General features: G+C 36.9%; 1 pseudogene; it reads right to left on the bottom strand.

Annotated features, from left to right (window-relative positions):
- Positions 1-425: 425 nt before the first annotated feature.
- On the bottom strand, positions 426-5127 carry LOC146725098 (uncharacterized; annotated as a pseudogene).
- Positions 5128-23873: the final 18746 nt, after the last annotated feature.

Below are 23873 nucleotides of genomic sequence, written 5' to 3'. Positions count from 1 at the left end.
TATATAAATGCATGCATAGATGCATACATATATACAAATACATATACACATACATGTATGGTATAAGCTTACGTGTATGGTACGTATATTGATATTATCTGTAATTTTCTATAAATTACAATGTATGCAGTACGCACAATACGCTTTTCTCCTCTTATCAATAATTGAGAAAATAGCAAATATATTCAAACAACCAGCTGAATATTTTTATATAATATAACAGAATATTATATAATATACAAAACATTTTTATGCATATATAGAATGAAATGGACCCCTCCATCGCCCATTCCCGCGAGAACGCAATCATAATATATGTATTTTTTTTTGTCTCCGATTTTTGCAAATGAGACATTTGTATTAGACACTTTTTTGCAACAATATTTATTAGAATTACACATTTCTAGTATAATAATAAATTTTTATTAGTTAAGAAAAGGCGACAGTTTATTTTCTGCTATAATTTTTAAGAAATGTTGTCTCATACGTTTAACGTCAGTAGAATGGCTCATTACAAGGATTTCCTTCTAAAGCTATAGTTGTAGCAAATGCGGCAGCAAAGATTCCACAACATATACCATCAGGTTGTGTTTGAACGTCTTCAAATATTATATTATTTTTATTTATTTGTGGATAGCGGCGATGAATGTAATTTTTTTCTTTAGCCTTCAATGTTTCGTATGTACAGCCAGATAGACTGTCGTACACTCGAAGCTTAGTGCCGTCAAAAGAAATACATCGCCAGTGATTACTGCAATTTCCTCCAATAATTTGTAAGCTTTTGTCGTTACAACTTGCTTCAATTATATGAGGATATTCCAAATATTGCACACTTTGTATCTCAAAACAAGAATTCTCTCTTATGACGCGCAAAAATCGGTCTAATGATTCATCATTTATTTGACTATCTAAAGGTAATACATTTTTCTTTACTGAATTAAAAGAAGCAACCCAATTATCTAAAAATTCCTTTTGCTTTGCCATATCGCGTTCTGTTAGTTCTGTATTTTTTGAGTAACTAACTACGATCAATCATCTTGTTCTGCATTCAAAGCAGTTATAGTTGCTTCCATTGATGAAATATTTGATTCGATACATTTCTTTTTTTTGGCAATATTTTTATCTTCTATATTACACTGTGGAAGACTCGATCGTTTTCTTTTTTTAGCTACTTCTTGTTGAGCTTCTACTATATAGCTTGGATTTCTAATTGGCATATGTCGATTATGCCGACTGTCCAAGATTTCCGGAAGCATGCAATCGTAATAGAAACGTGTTAAAAAAGGCAGCATTTGATTACTCCAAAATACAGTGTCCCTATTAACACGTACTATTTTCAAGCTTTTTGGCGTCTACACAGTGAAAATACAATAATCTTGCTGCGTTATATTTAACTGGCCTTGAATTTGATAGAAAAATCGGTGATTTTGATTCATCTTATCTGGATTTTTTTTTTATCAAAGATGCCTTTCAAATGGGGCAATATTTTTATGGCCTCTTCCGCTGTTAAATGCTCAGCTGATAAAGGACATTTTATTTCTACCAGACCATCTTCATCTATGAGTCCGTCTGAAGAAGCACCCAAACACGGATTTTTAATATTAATAAATAATCCGCAAATTTTTATCTCCTTTAATGTTATGGCCAATTTTTTTCTCGCAATTTTTTCCATTTCGCGACCATATTTCATAGCCGCAGTATCGATAGAAGGAGGAAATAAAATGTTTTTTACGGTTGCGGCGCAAAACGTTGTCGGTCTCATGCGACATACAATTCCAAAATTAGACGCCGTCAAGAGTTCCTGTCTCAGTGAAGGCCGCAAATCTGAATCACTTTGCTCTATTGTATTACGTTCAATTTGTCTCCAATTTTTCCCATTTTCAAACAACTTTTCCAAATGATTTTGTCGAAGTTGTTCAAAAACCTCGGGTAGAAGATCAGGTTTTTGTGATTGCGGACCGTAATGATAATCTGTTCCTGACTTTCTTTTACATTTTTGCCGTCCATTCATTTTCCGAGATTCTCTAGTTCTTGCAACTTTAATTTGTCGTCGCTTTTCCAGAATTTCGACAGTAGGAGGAACATTTTATCCATGCTTTTATGCATTTCCGTAAGACCTTGTGTGCGCGACGGAAAGCAGGATAGGAAGGTCGGAAACGAGAAGACAGAGAAGCACTGCACTCACAGAACACGTATCGTTAAGATTAAATATATTTACACCATTAACACAAAAATTACAATTATTCAAACCGCACAGAATTTACCAAAAGATAGCCGAGTCGAAAGTATCAGAGAGTACAATAATTGAGAGAAAAGCCGTGTCAAAAATAAAGAACTGAATGTTCCGCAAGCAACGGTAATTGAGAGCGAAAAAGACAAGCGATCTTTTTCTGAGATTAGAAGCACACTCTAGTCGCGACGATAAGCAATCGGAAAAGAGCGCCGCGGCCTCCTGAGAGGGTACTTATATAGTCCCTATTTTCTAGAATATTTGCGAACATTTTTATTATTCCATCGGTAGGTTGAGGGCGAAAGAACATATAGAGTTATTGTTTATTGTGAGATCGACATCGCATTTTGTTATTATAAGAACTATTTTTGTCTCCTCTCGCGCGACCGAGGTGTTTACAATTTTAATGTGAAATGACTTAAGCGCTTATTTCTCGAAGGCGCAGGGTATCTGTATACCCTCGCAGTCGAGCTATTTGTATATAATATGCGCCTTTATAATGTATTTTTATTAATATATTTAGCATGATGCATGCGGCATGATAACGATGCATGAATATTATATATTTTGCATGAGTGTGGTCTTATGCTTTTTATCTTGCAGGTTTTTAAACGTTCGATTTTCGAACACCTTGTTTCGAATTATATTGCAAAACTGCCCCCGCAACTCTAGCATTATAAGAGCCTCGGTTACTAAAATTAATGCGCTTACCAGCAATTTCTTTGCAGATTATCGAATTGAACGACTCTACAGGATTGTTGGTGTATTTGTACAACAAACCGTCGGAATAAGCGCTTAAATATATGATAGCCTTCTCTACTCTTTGGTAAAGATTGTGTAACTTGAGAAACGGTACATAATTTTTCTTTGTTTCATCAAGGTCACATATACGACCGCGTTCCTTACATCGTTTATGTTCACCAAATATATGACTAGGAATGTTTAATATATCTTTTTGTAATTCTCTAGCTTTATCATGGTAAGGTTGCTCTTGTTTATTTCGTAAATCAATTGCTTCTATCACTTCTGTTTGTATGTTCATAATATTGTTCTTTACAACATTTCGTAGCTGGACGAAACCGCGCTTTCTATGCATTTTTGGCTGAATTGTCCCTGCTACCATCTGCAGCTTTTTGCATAGATTGCGAAGCAAATGATTGGTGCATTCTATTTTTTTCACGGTCACCATTTGTTCCCGATATGGTCTGCTATCAATGATGGCCTGATAGACGCTGCTATCGCCATCGGCAATAACTGTTCTAAAAATTAATCCATGCATTTCCAGGTTATTTTTAAAGCCTTCTGCAATGGCGTCGCTCTCCATACTTGTGGAGCTTGCATTACGATTGAAATTTTTATAGCATTTATGGTTTTTTGGTTCGATTCCGTTTCGTTCCGCTACACCGCATATCATGCAATATTTATTGCGGATACCGACAAAAAGAACTTTTTTCGTGTGATAACTAATTAAAGTACCAACACCGGAAAGAGAATCGTAGGCGTGGTCGTACGATCTTTTACTCCAACTACCATTAGCTATTACAGTTATGTACAGAATACTGTTTATAACATCGTTCCTTTCGAGAGCCAGTTGCTTTTCAGTTTGGCCAGCCATTTTTATATTTTCCATGGCTGTTTTCTCAAACTCGTCTACTAACATATCTCGATTTTGAATATAACTTTTATCGGACATTTATTGAATATTCATAGCTGCACACAGCTCTTCCAATTGGGCATAGCCAATTTCCACTGTAATAGTTCCTACTGCAATAGCCATATCAATGCTTAATATTTTCGGATCTTTGGGTTCTGACCAAAATTCGGCTTCAGTATTGCACATTTGGCACTTAAAAGTAAAATGCGTCTTAAACTTTTCGGTTTTAGATTTATGAGTTTCCAATCTTTAAATTGGCACTCTATTCCTTTCATATAATTATTGAATAATCTCTGGAGTTCTTTTCATACATGAGAAAAGTCGACAATGCGACGGCCTTCAGGCAAGCTTTCCTGGATACGATTTATATCCAGAGGGCCATTCTCGATAATAAAATAATTATCTTCGCAAAATTCGACATCTTCATTACAAATATCTGTTTCAGAAATTGACTCCAGGCATTGTACTTTCACTACTTTTGAGTACTAACTTTAGAATCTATTGTATCGGAATCCGATTCCACCGATTTTTGAAAATCGATGGATTCATTGCTAGTATTCTTATATGTGCTATTCCTAGAGTCATTTTCCTCTTGGCCTTTGGTTTTAGTTTTTATGACTTTCCAATCTTTAAATTGGCACTCTATTTTTTTTATATGATTATTGAATGATCTCTGGAGTTCATTCCACATATGAGAAAAATTGACAATGCGACGTCCTTGAGGCATGTTTTCCTAGATATGATTTATATCCAGAGAGCTATTCTCGATAACAAAATGATTGTTATCTTCGCAAAGTTCGTCATTTTTATTACATATATCTGTTTCTGAAATTGACTCTAAGCATTGCACTTTTTGAATACTAACTTTTGAATCCATCGTATCGGAGAATAATTCCATCGATTTTTGAAAATCGATGGATTCATTGCTTTGCTAGTATTCTTATGTGCTATTCCTAGAATCATTTTCTTCTTGGCCTTCGATTTTAGATTTTATGAGTTTCCAATCTTTAAATTGGCACTCTATTTCTTTCATATGATTATTGAATGATCTCTGAAGTTCATTCCACATATGAGAAAAGTCGACAATGCGACGCCCTTGAGGCATGCTTTCCTGAATATTATTTATATCCAGAGGGCTATTCTTGATAACAAAATGATTGTTATCTTCGCAAAGTTCGACATTTTTACTACACGTACCTGTACTTGAATTTGACTCCAGGCATTGCATCGCGGGTACTAACGATTGGATACTAACTTTCGAATCCATTGTATCGGATAGTAATTTCGCCGATTTTTGATTATCGATGGATTCATTGTTAGTATCCTTATATGTGCTATACCTGGAGTCATTTTCCTCTTGTCTCTCTAGCTTCAGCATCCGTCGCCTGCAAAAAAGAATGTTAAAATATTGTTAAAAAAATTAAATGAATCAGTTATTATATAATTATCAAAAAATTTTTGAAAAATAAATGCAGTCTTTTGTTTATAAATCTATATCTTATTCAAACTATATTATATTATACAATAAAGTTTCAATATAAATGTTTTATTTTTATACTAAGCAGAGGATACCCAAACCGTATCTGATGTAAAAAAGCAGTTTACGAATAAATAAGTCTGGCATAAAATATCTTCCAGAACGCACATGCAAATCGTTCTGGGAGTAGATATTTTAGAAGCAACTAGCAGACGAATGGATCGTCTTTGGCATGAAATATCTTTTTTTGTTACTACTGCAACTTTATAACTATTATTATTACTATTGTACTATTGTAACTACTATTTATTATTACTATAATATTTCTACTACTAACAACTATTTAAAATAAGCATGAGACTGCTTTATTTTTCAGAAATTGTTACTTTTAGAAAAAAAAAATATATATATATTTATGTAAAAAAAAATTTATAAAAATTGAACCCTATAAATATTGAATAAGAATGAAGGAGGTGTCATTAGAATATCGCAAAAAATTTATAAATGGAGAAAATCTTGCAAATTTTAAATTATCTTTATTTTTCGAATGATATCAAGAATACAAAGTTTCACTGTGGATATCACGTTGCAGGACATCCTGCGTATATATACTGCAACGTCTTTTCCTGCTCCGAAACGCCAAGTTCGGACAGGGGAGCGTTCAATTTAAATATTTTACTAATTTGAACCCTAATACGGTAAAATTCGGTAACGAAAGAGTTACTTACTCGTACTTAGGTACTTTCGGTAACTCACGGTACAGTTGGGCGCCAGGCGCATGTGAATGCGCCACGATATTCTTGAAAACGGTACTTAAGGTAAGTTATTAAAATTCAATATAGAGTCGCGGGTCTATAGGATGGTAGTCGATGGTTGAGAGAGAGGTATAGAGAGACATACACGTGGTGATAGAATTTGACATATATATATACATATATATATATATATATATATATATATTGGACACTTAAGACTAACAATGGTACAGATGATTAGTATAATTGGACAATATAAATACAGAATAACATTAATATATAAATTAGCGGTATGAACAAAAATTATAGTAGTAATATCTCGGCGACTATGACGGAATGACAGAATTACGCTATTAACGTTTTATCAATAATAACAATTTTTAAATACTTTAACTAAATTTTCGACAATATTATACGAACGGAAATTATACCGAACAACAAAACAAGATCGGTAACTGATATGCTTTTTAAACTTATTATCGCGGACACGCGGTACATACAGAGGTCACAATTATAAACTCAAGACACGGCGCGGTATCCAAAAAAAAAGGTAACAAATAGACAACGGCAATTTTGTGACTCTCGCACGACTCTCTCGCCGAGTCGAAAAATGAAATATTTAACAAACTCGCGGAGAACGGCTGCACGCAAATTCCGAAAATCTACTGAGATCACCTGTACAACAAAACGTGACTCTGAATACAGCGGTAAATTATAATGTACGATAATCGCTCGCGAAAACGATTGACTGTCGGCGGCACTTTTCGGAGAGGGCTCGGTTCGCGATCTCGGAGTCGGCCGGCCCCGCGGTACGATACTCAGAGTGAGAGAGACCGCTCTCTCTTACACAAAACGATACGATACTGGGAGACACGGTACTCACGGTAATTACTCTAGGTTTTCAGTACACCCGGTACCGACCAACATCTATCTACGGCTACCTGAGAGGCGGCTTACAATTTTCGGCGGCGAAGAATCTTCTCTTGGTCGTGTAGTCGGATCTCTGGAGGCACCCTCTCTGTCGTGTGGCACACCGAACAGTGGAGAGCCGGGCCTCGCGCTCCTTGGTACCTTCCGTGCCGCGCCGATCTCTCGCGCATTCCCTCGATGATAGGGTCGATGGCGGGGGCCCTAGGGCCTCCCTCACTCTCTATCTGGGGTAATTCTCTCGCCGGTACCTTAATGCGGCTCGAGAGGATATTTCTCCGCGTTTGTTCCTGCGGCATTTTTCCTGGGGGAACAAGCGGTAGGCTGGCCGGGCCCTCCGTCGTCCTTCTCCAGGGGCGGCCCAGGTGTAGGTGTGATTCGGAGTCTTCTCAGTATCCTAGAATATTTGTACGGCATTAACATTGCGCGAGAGATAATAAATTGAATTCGGCTACTCGATACTTAACTGCGCAAGGTCCCGTGCTCTCTCTCTCTCTCTCACTCTCGATCCATCCTTCTCTCTCGACTGCGGTATTCCGGCATCCTCCGTCTCTCTCCCTCTTGCTTTACAACTTCTCCTGCCGCTCTCTCGGGCCGTCTTTGTCGCTCTCCCTACGAATCGTGCTGCACGCGCATCGACAGGCCGACGCTGCGTGCAACTGCGGTTCTCGCAAAAAATACGGTAATACAACGGAATAACGCAAACGGATCGCACTCTCCCTGAAATGAGGGGCGCTCCAGATCCCCGCGTCCTACCCGATCGGGCTTTTCGCTCTTGTGACGGCGCTCCAAAAGCGTCACGTCACAATACACATACATACATTTATGTATACATTATATATATATATATATATATATATAATAAAGTTATATATATATATATATATAATAAAGTATTCATATATATATATATATGAATACTTGCGATTTTAGATGGCAAAGATCTTCAAGTGCTTTAAATTATGATCCTGCTTTACGACGTACTTTACACACCTATATGAAAAAATTATACATACAATTAATAGCACAATTCAAGACATTAGGATGTATTATAGTATTTGCAATCTATATTTAAGAAATACGTAATAATGGATTCTAACATATTATTAATAATTATATGGAAACGATTGCAAAAATGGAGAAAGATGAAGCAAACACTTCAACAGCGGAAAGTTGGGAAACGTCATATAGTAAAACTGTTTGCAATATGAAAATTGATGATTCAAGAGGAAAAAGCTCATAATAGAATATGGGTGCGCCCGATATTTAGAGAAAAACAAAGATTTTTACAAGATGCTAGTAACAATCTGGTCAAAAAAATGGAATTTGAAGATCACGAAATGTTTTATAATTATTGTCGAATGTCAAAAGAGATGTTCTATCAGTTGTTGAGTATTGTTGGATCATTCATTGAAAAGCAATATGTCATTCGAGATCCAATATCAAGCCGTACACGGCTTTTAGTATGTTTACGGTATTTAGCATCTGGGGACATCCGCATTGCTTAGGTGCGATAGATGGTCCCCCCCCGTCGACCACCACCTTGCCGTGGTGGGGGGGCTCACCCCTCGCAAGGGAATATCCTTGCGAGGGGTGCTAAGAGTGGTCGGTACCTCTTGTAGGGGTACACATGGCCTGGTGGGGCCATAGGGTTTCGGCCCACCACCTTTGGAAGGCCACCAAGTAAAAAAAACCAAAATAACAACATGATGGTACGGCGAAATAAAAAAAAAAACCGTTACCGGTTCAGGCAGGTCGGATATGCCAGGGCCCGGCGGGGAGGGGGGTATGGTCCCGGCCCTCACCCCGTCGTCATCGCACGACGGGCAAGAGGCAGAAGAGAGGACTGGAGCGGGGGCTCCAATGGATGTGGAGACGGTGGCCTTTCCGGACGGCGCGAGGACGGTGAAGGTGCGTTCAGGCCGACGGATCCCAGAAGGCGAGAGGCCGGCAGTGGTGATGCCAGGCCTTAACTGGGAGGTGGATATTACTCCGTGGTGGGATGAGGCTGGGGCCAAGATTCCCACTGCGGAGCTCTTCCACAGTGCTGTGGGGAGCTGGGGGCTGCTTGGAGGGGAGACCAGCGTCTTCATACAGGCTGTGGAGGGGAAGTGTTCGGAGGTGGTGAAGGAGGAGGTGAAGGCCTTCACCAGCAGAGTGGACGTACTGGCGCAGGAACTGATGTGGATCATTTCCGATCTCACACGCAGGGAATGCGTCCAGTACGGGAAGGATGCCATCAGGAGCGAAGGGACGGCCCCTGATCCCGGAAAAGAAGTCCGAGACCAGGGGACACAGATGGAGGTAGCCAGGGCGTTGGATACCGTGGCTCCATTGCCGGGCGGATTGGAAGCCAGATTAGAGGAAATATCCTCGAAGCTGGCGGCCAATTCAGACCGGCTGGAGTTGGTAGAAAAACGCCTAGGTGAGGCTGTGGGAGGGGGAAAGGTCCGAGGGACCCTGGAGAGGAAGGAAGGGGAAGCCACCACCACTGGGGAGTGGGTAAGGGTGGTTAGGAGAGGGAAGAGGATGGAGAAGGAGAGGAGAAAGGAGAGGGAGAAAGGAGAGACCACCAGTGGTGGAGAGGGGAGTGCCACCAGTGGTGGTATTGGGGAAAGGAGAGGAGGGATTGGCGCTGGTGGAGCAACCAGCGTCAATGTTATGGGGGTGGCGAGGTGCTACCGGTGTCTGTGTGCTGGTCACACATGGCGCTGGTGCACCTCGCCGGTGGACAGGGGTAGCCGCTGTTACAACTGCGGCTCCCCTGGTCACAAGGCGGTGGGGTGCCTGGCTGGCCCGAGGTGTCCACTTTGCGTGGACTTCCTCCGGCCAGCCAGGTGCCGACACAGGCTTGGGGAGCGGGGGTGTCTGGTGGCACCACCTGCGGGGCCTAGGGGTGGGGGTCGTCCTTCCCCTTCCCCGTCGTCGGCGGTTGCGGCCAAAGCTGCGTCCGCCGGCGGCGGCGGGGATCGGGGGAGGGGGACCCAAAAAACCCTGGCATCGTCGGATGCCAGGTGAGGGTGTCGGGGGGACATGGGTGCGCCTAGGCGTCCCCTCTCCCCCCCACGCTCTCCGAGAGGGTGGGGCCTCTCTGGCTGCGGGCGAACTCTGACCCCTAGGGGAAGGAGGGAGGCCGCAGTCGGGGTGACCTAGAAAGGGGGGGCCACGTATCCCGCGCGGGTGGACTTGTCCTCCCGCATGGGTGCCTGGCCCCCTCTTATGGACGAGACGTGACGCGTGGGGCCCTCTCACCGGGAGCCATAGGCACCGGTGGGAGGGCAACACCGTCCACGGAAGGGGGTTTCTCTCCTTCTGAGAGGAGCCTCCTGATGAGGGCCCCTTCAGTGGACCGCCGAACTGGACCACCCTCTTGGGGGTCCGGGGGTTGCAACACTGGAGGGGCGAGGGGCGATGGCTCGAGCGGGAGTTCTCGAGCCATGGCTCCGCCCCTCAAACCTTTTTGAGAGGGCGCGGCGTGGGGTCGATGTCGCCCTGCGCCGCAACCGCGAGGTACCCGTACAATGACGGGGGGAGGGTGTCGCTTTCCGCGGCATCCTCCCAAGGAGGGATATGGCGGGGGGGCGGCCAGTCGGCATGGGATACCAGCATCCTGGCCGTCCCCTATATAACGCCCGTGAAGGACATCCTCTGGGGTTTTAGTGCGGTAGGTCCTGTCCCGGCTCTCCGGTTCGCCGATCCCGACTCTCCGGCCCGCTACGGCGGACCGGCCAGGCGGATGTGCGGACCGGCCAGACGGGGCAGGGAGTCCCACATAACCCCCGCCTCTACCCGGAGGCGGACGGTACCATGAGGTTTCTCCAGAGACAAAAAAAAAAAAAAAAGGTGCGATAGATGGTAAGCATGTAATAATACAGGTAAATTAATGTTTAAATGATGTTTAAACTTAAATGATGTTTAAACTTATACTTATATTTACTTTATTGTATTTATATTTACTTTAAAAGATCAAAATGGTCATTTTCTATTTCAGTCACCTCCTCACAGTGGCTCAACTTTCTATAATTACAAGGGGAATCATAGTATTAATTTATTGGCGGTTTGTGATGCAAATTACTGTTTCACATTGGTTGACATTGGTGGAAAAGGCAGACAGAGCGATGGCGGCATTTTCACGCATTCAAACTTTGGTCAGCGATTCCAAAAAAATGAAATGAATTTGCCACAACCGAGATCAATTGAAGCTTCCGGTCCAGCATTACCGTTCGTATTAGTAGCGGATGAGGCATTCGCTTTGACTCATTACATGATGCAACCGTATCCACGAAGTGGACGTCTAAATCGTCAAAGAAAAGTCTTCAATTACCGTCTTAGTCGAGCACGAAGAATGATCGAAAGCGTGTTTGACATTTTGGCAGCGAAATGGCGAATTTATCGTCGACCAATAATCGCATCTGTCTCTACCACAGTTAAAATTATTCAAGCGACTGTATGCTTGCATAATTTCGTGATCCAGAATGAAAACAAATTGCCACTCTCCGAAAGGCGTTATACTCGTATTCTTAGTGAAGGGGGAATTATGACAAGCGGTGCATATATATATATATATATATATATATTCAATTCAATGACTCCCCTAGAGGTTGCGAGGGCGTTTTCAAGGGACCGCCAAACCCCTTACATCCTCCTTCTCTCGTTACAATATGTTACAATATGTAACTATAATACATTTCCAACACTTCGTTATCAGTCTCTTTTCCTCTCTCCTCTTACTCTCCCTCCTTCCTTCCTCTTTCTTCTCCTTGCCTTTCTTCTGCCGTTTGCCATTTTCTCTCTTTCTCCTTCTGTCCTCTCTCTTCCCTTTCCCTCCTTCTCTCTCCGTTCCTCACCTGCTTCTCTGTCTCCCTCCGCGTTCCGGATCACCTCTTCTCCATCCTGCTCCTCTCTCTTTACCTTAAACAAACAATCAACAAACTCCTGTCCTCCCTTCTCCTTTTCCCTTCTCACCTTTCCCCATAATACAATTGCATATCCTCTCTTTCCTCTCCTGGCCATTTTGCGACCTTACAATGTCTCTGGGTCCCTTCCCCCCTACCCCTTTTCCCTTGCCTCCTCCTTTTCCCTTGCCTCCTCCTTTTCCCTTGCCTCCTCCTTTTCCCTTGCCTCCTCCTTTTACTACTACTCCCTTTCCTTCCTGACCCCCTTTGTTTCTGTTTCCTTTTTCCTATCTTCTTCCTATTCCCTTTTCTTCTCTAACCTTTGTTCCTCTTCATTCCATACCTACTTTTCTCCATTTATCTACAACCTTTTCCCATATACCATTGCATCTCTCCCTCTGGCCCTCTCTCTCCTCGTTCTATCCATCATTATCCACCTAATTCTCCTTTCCTCCCTAGTCAAATTTTCATCCACTCCTACCTCCTACTTCCTCCACATCATCCTTCCATTCTCCAACAATTCCCTTTTATCCTCTTTCTTTTCCATCTCCACCATTACTATCATCTTCCCATCGTCCCCCCTCACCTCCCCTGATCCTACTATTCCTACTTTCCTATCTAACACCACCTCCGTCATTCTCTCCATCAGCAGCCTCCTCTCCTCCTGGTCCTCTCCGTCCAATCTTCTCCATGTTACCTTTTTTCTCCTCCTCCACCTTCTTTCCATCTCCTCCGCTCTCCTTTCCATTCTCTCTCTTTTCTCTCTCTCCTCTCTCTCTTTACTCCTTTTCCCTCCCTTTCCTTCACTTTTCTCCACATTTCTCCTCCTCTTTTCCATTTTTCCTCCTCTTTACTTCCCCTGTCATCCTCTTCTTCTTCCGTCATCCTTTTCCTTTCCACCTCCTTGTTCTCCTCCTTTCTTTCGCTCCGCTCCTTCTTTCCACTCGCTTTCCTTTCTTCCTTCTTTTCCCTTGTCTCCTTTCCTTCGCTCTTCTCCACCTTTCCTCCCGTCTTCCCTTCTTCTTCAATTTCCTTTCTTGCCCCCTTACTTTGGTCATTCCTTCTCCCCTATTCCTTATCCTCTTCACCCTTCACTATTTTCCACCACTCTTCTCTACTTTCCTCTGGCTTACCCTGCTCTCTCCTTCTTCCTCCTCTCACGTTCCTCACCTGTCCCCCTTTGCTTCTCTCTTCCGTCTCCTCCTCCGTCTCTCACTGTGCTTTCTCTTCTTTCTTCTCTTCTATCTCTTCTCCTTCGGTCTCCTTGTTTCTTTTCTTATCTCTCTCCTTATCCTCTCTCTCTTTCACTCATCTCAGTATCTTCTCCACCATCCTTTCCATCCTGTCCATTCTGCTCTTCATCTCCTTCCATTCCTCTTTGCAGCAGCATGCACCGGTTCCCTCCCTTCCTCTATCACCTTCACTTCCTCCTTTGTCTTTCTTCATTGCCTCTTCTTCTTTTCCTTTCGTCGCCACCTCGTCTCTTTCTCTCTCCTTTCTGTGCCTAACCCCTTTTCTCTCCTTTACGTCCTCTTCCTTCCTCTCCTATTGCTTCCTCTTCTTCTCTCCTCTCCACCTTTTCTTCTACACTTCCTACTTCTCCTTCCTTCACCTTCCTCACTTCTTTCTCTGCTTAAACCTTTCTTCCTGATCTTTGCCTTCTCTTAACCTTATTATGTCTTTTGCCACCATGTGCTCACTTACGCGCATATCTTGTGTGATATTGCGCGCGCAACTTCCTTCCTCACGTGTTCTTCCTGCTCTCCCCTGCGCTCTCTCCGTCTCCTACTCTTACCCGTCACTACTCTCTGGTTTCTCCCTATGTCCCTATATCCCCAGGCGCTTACTTGCGTCACAGATTAATAGACAGATCGCCAAAGGCCTGCCTAAAGAAGAGACCGCCACCTTCGTGCGATAGACTTTGCCCCTTACCAACACACTTTGCCCCTGGTTCGAGTCCGTGCTAAATTTCGTCACAAGATTTTGCCCCTGGTGCGAGTCCGTGCTAAATTTTGTCACAAGACTTTGCCCCTGGTGCGAGTCCAGGCTAAATTTGTTCGACATTACCAACAGACTTTGCCCCTGGTGCGAATCCAGACTAATTGATCATGAGACCAATTTGAGAGATTTGGCCCCCGTTGTGTGTGTGTGTGTGTGTGTGTGTGTGAGAGAGAGAGAGAGAGAGAGAGAGAATTTAACATATGCATATATATATATAAAATTTATTAAATGTTAAAAATATATTTTTTACACATAAAATGTTTTTTATTGAAATAATTACGATTTTAAATGTGTGATATAACACAGTGTTAAAAAATTTTTAATTAAATTTTATTAAAGAAAATTACTTGAAATTTTTTACATTAAGAATTTAAAGGCTCCTTATTCTCTTGTAGAAATTTATTACTACGCCAATTAATCACTTATTTCGAGTATTAAAAATACTATAATATACAGTAATTTAAGTATTCGAAATAAAAGTGATTAATTACTCGAAATAAGTGATAAATTGGCGTTACTAGTGATAAATTTCTATAAGGGTTAAAATAAAGTATAAGAGATAAATGGGCTATATGTGAGCCGTATGCGAAATGTGAGATGTAAGACGCATATTGAAATTTAATTTTTCGATATAATTTTCAAAAATGTACACGAGGTACAAAAAATTAGCTTAGACATTTGTAAGACTTAAAATTGGGATTAATTCTCAATTCTATTAATTAAATTTTGATATAACACACCTTACATCCGCGCACGGCTCACATATAGCCCATTTATTTCTTAGTGCAATTTTTAAGTTCCTTATTTTTCACAAAGTTCACTTTTTTACGTTATCAAATATTTTTGGTACATGTTTTCAAGAATTTTATATTTTTACTTACCGCAGTTTCTTATCCAAATGTAAAATCTTTTATCGCAGTCTATAAAAAATTGAAACAATTTACAATTTTATGATATGATATTATTATTATTACAATTTCTATATATATGCACATCTGTCAAATATCGTGATTTATTTCACATTATTATCTATTTTAATAAAAAAAAAAAACACTTGCAACAATAAAAAATAAACCGCCTGCCGCGAACGGAAAATGCCAAGAAAGCACGCAATTTCCGCGAATCTCGTAATTTTTTTGAAGAATCAACAATTTCAACGAAATTGTAAATTCTTCAAATCACTGCACAAGTATAATTTACAATAATAATTTTCAGTAACTACGATAAAAAATCGTATACTGAAAACCGCAAACAAAAGTGCAATGGGAATAAGAGTAAAGTCTGTGATAAAATTAATTGGCAATAGTAAATTAATAATTTTCAAATAGAAAAATTTTGAAATTACCGAGGATTTACAAATAATAAAGTAAAAATATGAAATAATTTGTTTTTAAATAATTTATGTTTTCCAATTTTGCTCGCGGAGAGGATCTTTAAAACAAGATTTTTAGAAGAGAAGATCTTTAAAATATAAAGAGGCGAAAACGTTGGAAAAATTAAAGCGCGCGTTTAAACAGCTAAACGCAATGAAATAGATACGCAATTGTTTTTACTCATCGCTGTAAGCTCACAAGCTTCTGACGTTCTCGAGTGACCACGTCGCGACCGTGTCACAGAACGAATTCCCATTGTGCTTTCGTTTGCGATTTTCAATTCTTACGATTTTTTCGTTATTATTGAAAAATATTGTGACGTGTGTGTGTGTAGTGATCCAATTTTACGAATCTACAGTTTTAACGAAATTGTAGTTTCGATAAAATCACGAGATTTGTATAGAAATTCGCGGAGATAGTGTGCTTTGTCGGTTCGCGACCGGCGATTTGTTTTCGATTTTTGCAGGTATTTTTCGTGGATCAAAATGGATAACAATAATGTGAAGAAAATGACGATATTCGACAGATGTGTATACAAAGACTGTAATAATATTAAATCAGATAACTGTAAATTGTTTCGTTTTCCACGGAAGACTGATGAAAGATTTGACATTTGGATAAGAAACTGTGGTAAGTAAAAATACAAAATTTTTCTCTTCTTCTTTTATGTTTTATTGGCTTTTGCTGACCTGAAATTAGAAGTCTTATCTTGTCGATTATTGATCTTCAATTAATAAAATTCTTGAAAATATATAAAATATTTGACGACAACGAAAAAAAATTAATTTTGTGAAATATAAAAAAACGAGTGTCTTAAAAATTTCAAGTAACTTTATTTAATGAAATTTAATTACAATTTTTTTAAGTATATTATCAAGGAGAGGTCGTGGTTGATTTTTCACCGATCTCTTTTTGTGATAAATTTGTATTAAAATTAAGTTGATCTGTGTTCGAGATTTTCTCTCTCTCGTCTAATGCGCCTTGTAATATCTTTTTATTTTTGTAATTTAGAGAAATTTTTATGTTTGTTATAAGACTTAAAGAAAGATGCATGTTTGATCAGTGCTACTAGCGCAGCGGGATAGCACAAAAATAATAATTAAGAGATCCCTTAGATTAAAAATTTGAGCTGTCATATTTTTTTGTTTTTTAATTTTAAAAAATTTTTATTATTTTGTATATCATGTTATATGCATTATTTGTTACATAGAAATAAATATTCAACATATATTTTTTGTTAGATATATACGCACAATCTTCTCATATATTTAAAATACATACAATGATCGTAACATAAATAAAATATTTTTAGAAAGAAATTTTTTATGTTTTTATTATTTGTATCAACCGGTGCAATGTAATTAAAAAATGAACAAAAACATTTTTATGTCTTACTTCTTTATTTATTTTATTTTTTAATTATTTATTATATCTTTAAAAAGTAAAAATATTTTTCAAAATATTTCTCTGCAAAAATATGATCTTTATATTACAATTATTTTATGTATTTTAAATATGTGAGGAAATATATGCGTATCTAACAATAAATATATGCCGAATATTTATTTCTACGTAACAAATAATACATATTACATGACATATAAAATAATTAAATTTTTTTTTTAATTAAAAAAAAATCATGACAGCTCAGTCTTGAACCTAGGATCCCTAAATTACTATTCTTGTGCTCTGCCGCTGCGCTAACGGCACTGATTGAACATGTGTCGTTCTTTAGGTCTTATAACAAACATAAAATTTCTTTTTAATATCAAGTATAAAAAGATATTACTTACAAGCGTATTGGATGAAAAGCTCGATCACGAATCAATTCATCGAACAAATTTAATTACGCATTATATAAACTGTAGAATTATTTAAACAGGTAATGAAAAGTTACATAAGTGGTCCCCGGCATCAATACAAAAGGCGGGATTATGTGCAGCCCACTTTAATAAAGAAGATTTTATAAGCGAAACGAAATTACATATTAGAAAAAACCCCTTACCATGGGCTTCAAAGGATATTGAGATTCCAGAGCTTGTCGAAGATATAACTGAAGAGATTACAGAAGAAAGCAGAACAAATGAAAATATACTACAAAATGTTAATTCAGAAAATGAAGACTGCATTCGAATGGAAGTCGAAACGCATACCGATTTAGAAGTAAACGTAGAAGAAGCAGAACATAATAAAAATCAAGTGGCCACAATAAAAATGGCCCCTAAGAGATGTTATCCTTCCGGAAAAGAACTTTTCTGTAATTTCGGAGATGACTTCGCAGACGATGAGTGGTTTAATAATGAAAATCTTCCACTATTTTTGGATAATTATTCGCAAAAAGAAGTAAAAGCGAACACGATAAAAAAGCGAATAAAAAAACCGCAAAAAAGTCTGCTCCTAAAAAAATATATAATGAAGATGAATTGTCCGAAATTGAAAAATTAAAAAAAGAAAATTTGAGATTAAAAAAACTTCTTATGCAGAAGAAGAAAAAACAAAAAAATATAACTGCTATGTTGCAAAAACGTAATATTGTAATTCGGAAAAACAAGAACGTTTGCAAACACAGTGTTGATGAATTTTTAGATGGAAAGAAATGTCAAAAATCAGTTGCGAGAACTATGATAAAACTTCAACTACATAAGGGTCGAAAAGAATACACAAAAGAAGAAAAAGATTTAGCAAAAACAATGTTTTATTATTCAGCAAGTGGATATTCACGGATGAGAAAAGCTGGACTAAATCTTCCATCGGAATCTTCTGTTAGAAATTGGATATCTGAAACAGAAATTCGACCAGGATTTTGCGAAGAAATATTTAATAAAATTCAAGAAAATTTGTCCAAACTACCACCTTCTCAAAGAGTTGGCTGTTTAAAATTCGATGAGATGTCAATAAAAAAATTTGAAGAATACAGCCGAAAATATGATCTCATCGAGGGATTAATAGATCTCGGACCCCTAGGACGACACAATGAACCAGCAGGACATATTCTACTATTTTGCCTTGATAGTATTAATGCGGAAAATCCTTGGCGGCAAATAGTAGCATACTTTTTGACTGGAAAAAGTTCAACAAATAAGGAGATTATTGAACTCACTGAGATATGTTTAAAGAAATTAAAAGATGTAGGAGCAAATGTACAGATAATCACATGTGACCAAGGTGGAGCAAATAGAAAAGCTTTTAATATTTGGAGAAATTTCTCCACATAAGCCGTCTTTTTCATTAAACAATGAAACTTATTTTGGTTCTTTTGATTGGCCTCATCTTATCAAGCGGTTGATTAGCCCAGTTAAGATCTCATAAATATATTTATGTGAATGGCGAAATTATTATGTCTTTTCATGACTTATTTGCAACATGGCAAATTGACAGAAAATTAAATACTTCAAATTTATTGAATCACATTACCTACGCGCACTTTTACCCAAACAATTTTGAAGTCATGAATGTGAAAAGAGCATTTCAAATGTTAAGTGCAAGATTTGCTGCAGCAATATCAACAGCAGGCCAAAGCAATATGTTAAAAAGTTCTTCATGGAAAGCATCTGCAGAATTTGTTTACAAAATGAATAAAGTAATAGATGCTATGAATGTATATCATTTAAATAATTGGATAGGAGTAAAGGGTCCGTTATCAGATGATAATTCAATGGTTGAAGAATTATTAAAGTCTATTATTGCATGGTGTTCGAAGTGGAGTACTTCCCCCAACAAGATGTCGAGACCTCCGTGCTTTGATGGAATGATTACGACTGTGGAAGCAATTTTATCAATGTATCATTCCATCAAACAACACTATCTGGATTTCAAGCTTGCCACTGCACTATGCAACCAAGATTCTGTAGAACATACATTTGGAAAAATTAGAGGACGTGGAGGATTTAACCGTAATCCAACTGCCAGAATGGTACGGTTAACGTTGCGGCACATTTTATCTAGTGGACATATTTATGGAAGCGACAGAGGAAATGTAACTTGTCAAGAAACGTTTTTATTAACGAATGGTACATCGAAAGTTCATGATGAAATGGAAAATAACAGTATTCCATTACAAGAAGAATGTACTTATTTAACTGAAATAGATGACGACGCTGATAATCTCATTGCGACAGCCTTTGAAGAAATTACAAAATATTCAGAACAAAATTATTCTGACAATTTAGAAATAATAAAGACCAACAAGGAAGATGTAAATTTAGAAACAGAGGCATATGAAGTAAATGCAATTTCATATTTTGCTGGTTATATTGCTCGCTACGGTTACAAGAATACAAAGTGCGACAGCTGCCGTGAAAAAAATTTGAAAACACCGATGGAAAAATCAAACGATAATGAAATCTATATTCAGCTACGCGAATATGAACATCAAGATGAAGATGATCCTGAAGTACAATGGCTATCAAGGCCAACGGATTCATTTTTGAATATTATTACTCTACAACTTGAAGCAATAAATTCATATTACAAGACGTATTGGCACTTAAAAGATGTGAAGAAAAAGCTCCTTGAGATTTGTGTAAAATACGTCCAACACGCTAATGAAGATTGGTTTAACGAGAACAACGAGTGTTATCAACATAGAATTGAAATGTTAGACTTTATGTTAAGAGTCAAGATATATGCAATTACAAAAAAAAATAACAATGGAGGAAGAGAAGAAATAAATATAGCATCTAAAAGATCAAAAGAAATAAAGACAAAATGTCAAAAACTAAAGAACATAAAACATATGTAAAATTGCCATATTACATGTATAAAACGATCGCGGCTCTTTGAGCGGTACGATCTGACTTATTTTACATTTACTCGCGGCATTTAATGCGGAACGAGTAAAACGATCGCGGCTCTTCGAGCGATACGATCTCACTTCTCTTACATTTACTCGCGGCATTTAATGCGGAACGAGTAAAACGATCGCGGCTCTTCGAGCGGTACGATCTCACTTCTCTTACATTTACTCGCGGCATTTAATGCGGAACGAGTAAAACGATCGCGGCTCTTCGAGCGGTACGATCTCACTTCTTTTACATTTACTCGCGGCATTTAATGCGGAACGAGTAAAAAATATGTAAAAATTCGCGGCCTTATGGCGGATCGAATAAGGGAGACAGTTTGGAATTTTTTTAAATTTAAACATAATTTTTTATTATTTTATATATTTTATATATTAGCAAATATTATGTTATATTTTAAAAAATTCCGAATTGTGTCAATTGGCCTCCACGTGGCGTCTCCTGGAAATGCTGTATAAGTAGCTAACAATTGACACACACGCACACACACCTAGATAGCCACAGTAATTATTATGACATCATTTTGATGTCAAAATGCATCATTTGCCAACAAAATAATGCATTTTGATGTCATAATAATTACTGTGGCTATCTGGGCACATTATTATATTTTAGTTATTTTTCTTTTTATTTTATTGCACTTAATATTATTATATTTTGATATTTATTGTAAAATGTAATTTTTATAAATATATAAAAATGTGATTTTAGAAAATAAGCGATTTGTTTTATGTATTTATAAAACAAATTGTTTAATTTAAAAAATCACATTTTTATATATTTGTAAAACTAACATTTTACAATACCTATTAAAATAAAATAATAAGTACAATAAAATAATAAAATAAAATAACTAAAATAATCAGTTTTTTTAATTTTACAATATTATGATATAAAAAAAATTAAACTTTATTTATTTATATTATTATATATTTATTTATTTATATTATTATTTATAAAAATTATTATTTATAAAAAAAAATTAAAAATTGTAATTAAAAACAATTGTTCGGCTTCCTCTTCCTCCTCGTCTCATTCCTCTTCCTCCTCTTCTCATTCCTCTTTCTCCTCTGCTTTCCATATTTCTTCTTTCTCCATCTTCTTCGCTTCTTTCATCTCTATATTCCTTCCTACGCGCAGACCATTTATATCTATAAAGCATAGAGAGATTTTATTTATTTAATTTTTTTATACATATATATAACTGTTTATTTCATTTATTTATTAATATTTAGAGAGACAATATTATACTGCATGTATGCGTAAATGCTGTATTATATTCTAGCTTGAAAAAATATATACAGGGTGTCCGGTAACTAACGGACCAATGATTAAGGGCGGATTCTCTGGCCAATTTGGAGACGATTTTTCCTTAGCAAAAATGTTGAGAAGTCAATAATTTTCGAGTTATAAGCGATTGAAAAAAATGGGTTTTTTAAAACTAAACGTTTTGGAGTTAAAAGTCTAACATAATTACATTCTTCAGTTAATTTCAGGTAGAGTTTACTATAATAAAATTTTAATTTGAGGCTTAATTATAAAGATACATAATGACAAATATTGGAAAGTTGTAAAAATTAAATGACCTTTTTCGACATTTTCGCTGAGGAAAAATCGTTCCCAAATTGACCAAAGAATGCATTTGTGATCGTTGGTCCGTTAGTTACCGGACACCCTGTATGTATATATATATATATATATATATATATATATATGTATCAGAGATGCTGATTAAATAATTACTTTTTAAATTAATTATGACATTTAATTACAAACAGATGTAATCAAATGTAATTAAAATATTTTGAATTGACGATTAATTTTAGAAAGATTAATTAGAGATCGTTACAATGACGATTGATATAAGCTAGATTAATCAAAGATCGCTTAATTAACGATTAATATGATCGAAGTCAATTGAAGGTTATTTAATTGACAATTGATATAAACGAAATTAATCGGAGAGCGATCGATTAAACGATTAATACAAGCTAATTTAATTGAAAGTTTTTCGATTAAACGATTAATATGAGTTAATTTTAATTAGAAGTACTTTAATGGACGATTGAAAAAAACAGATTCAATCGAAGACAATTTAATTGACAATTGATTTGAGCAGAAACAATTAAAAAGTATATAATTGACAATTAAATATAGCAAATTTAATGCGAATCTCTTTCATTAATGATTGACTTAAGAAAATCGATATAATATCTCTATTTCCATTAATTAACTATGTGTAACAATTAATAAAATTTAAATAAATTTAATCGAAGATGTTTGATTGATGAGAGATATTATAACATGACTGAATTTAAATATTATTTTAAATAATATTTAAATTGAGTCATGTTATAATATCATCAATCAAACATCTTCGATTAAATTTATTTAAATTTTATGAATCGTTACACATAGTTAACTAATGGAAATAGAGATATTATATCGATTTTCTTAAGTCAATCATTAATGAAAGAGATTCGCATTAAATTTGCTATATTTAATTGTCAATTATATACTTTTTAATTGTTTCTGCTCAAATCAATTGTCAATTGAATTGTCTTCGATTGAATCTGTTTTTTTCAATCGTCCATTAAAGTACTTCTAATTAAAATTAACTCATATTAATCGTTTAATTGAAAAACTTTCAATTAAATTAGCTTGTATTAATCGTTTAATCGATCGCTCTCCGATTAATTTCGTTTATATCAATTGTCAATTAAATAACCATTAATTGACTTCGATCATATTAATCGTTAATTAAGCGATCTTTGATTAATCTAGCTTATATCAATCGTCTTGTAACGATCTCTAATTAATCTTTCTAAAATTAATCGTCAATTCAAAATATTTTAATTAACTCTCTTCATATCATTTGTTCAATTTTAAAAAATTTAATTGATATTTTGCCAACTCTGATATATATATATATATGAAATTTAATTCAAAATTTAATAAACATACCTCGCATCACGTTTGACACGTCTTATCCCAGCCCGACGCCGCGTACGGGAATCATCTTCGTCGTGATGTTGATGTTGCTGTTGCTGCTGTTGGTGTTCATCTCTTTCTCGCCTCTCTTCTCTAATAATAAAAGATATTAAAAATATTATACATATATATATACATACATACATACATACATACATATATATATATATATATATATATATATATATATATATATGCGTGCGTGTGTGCGTGTTTGCGCGCATGTACGTGTAATTATATACAAATATAATATTTTAATATAAGAGTTTTAACAAGGCTCTGTAATATAAATATAAATTTAACGTATAAGACGGGCAACAAGAGCCAAATCGCGGATGACAATGCGTTATCCTAACGAAACTAAATAATTTTTCGTTAGAATTAAATACCGGTGCACAAGGCACCAAATTTTTACTTGGACACGGCCAAGATTTTAAATATGAAATAATCTCATATTTTGAGATTTAATTTCAATACCCCTTTTTTAACCCCCCTACAGAAAACAAATAAATGATTGCAAGAGAAAAATATAGATCCGAAAATCGCTGAATCGGGAATCGAACCCGAGACCTTTCGCTTGCCGGGCGACTGCTCTTCCAGCTGAGCTATTCAGATCCTTTCGATTCTATACTTTTCTCTGTTATATATATTAATGTTGGTAAACAAACGCATTTTTTAAGCGTTGTTGCCCGTCTTATACGTTAAATTTATATTTATATTACAGAGCCTTGTTAAAACTCTTATATTGATACACGCTGGCTTAAAAAATGC

This window comes from Nylanderia fulva, unplaced genomic scaffold (assembly GCF_048542155.1).
Source record: "Nylanderia fulva isolate GAGA-0341 unplaced genomic scaffold, ASM4854215v1 Scaffold104, whole genome shotgun sequence".
NCBI lineage: Eukaryota > Metazoa > Arthropoda > Insecta > Hymenoptera > Formicidae > Nylanderia > Nylanderia fulva.
This window is presented reverse-complemented; position numbering and strand designations above follow the sequence as displayed.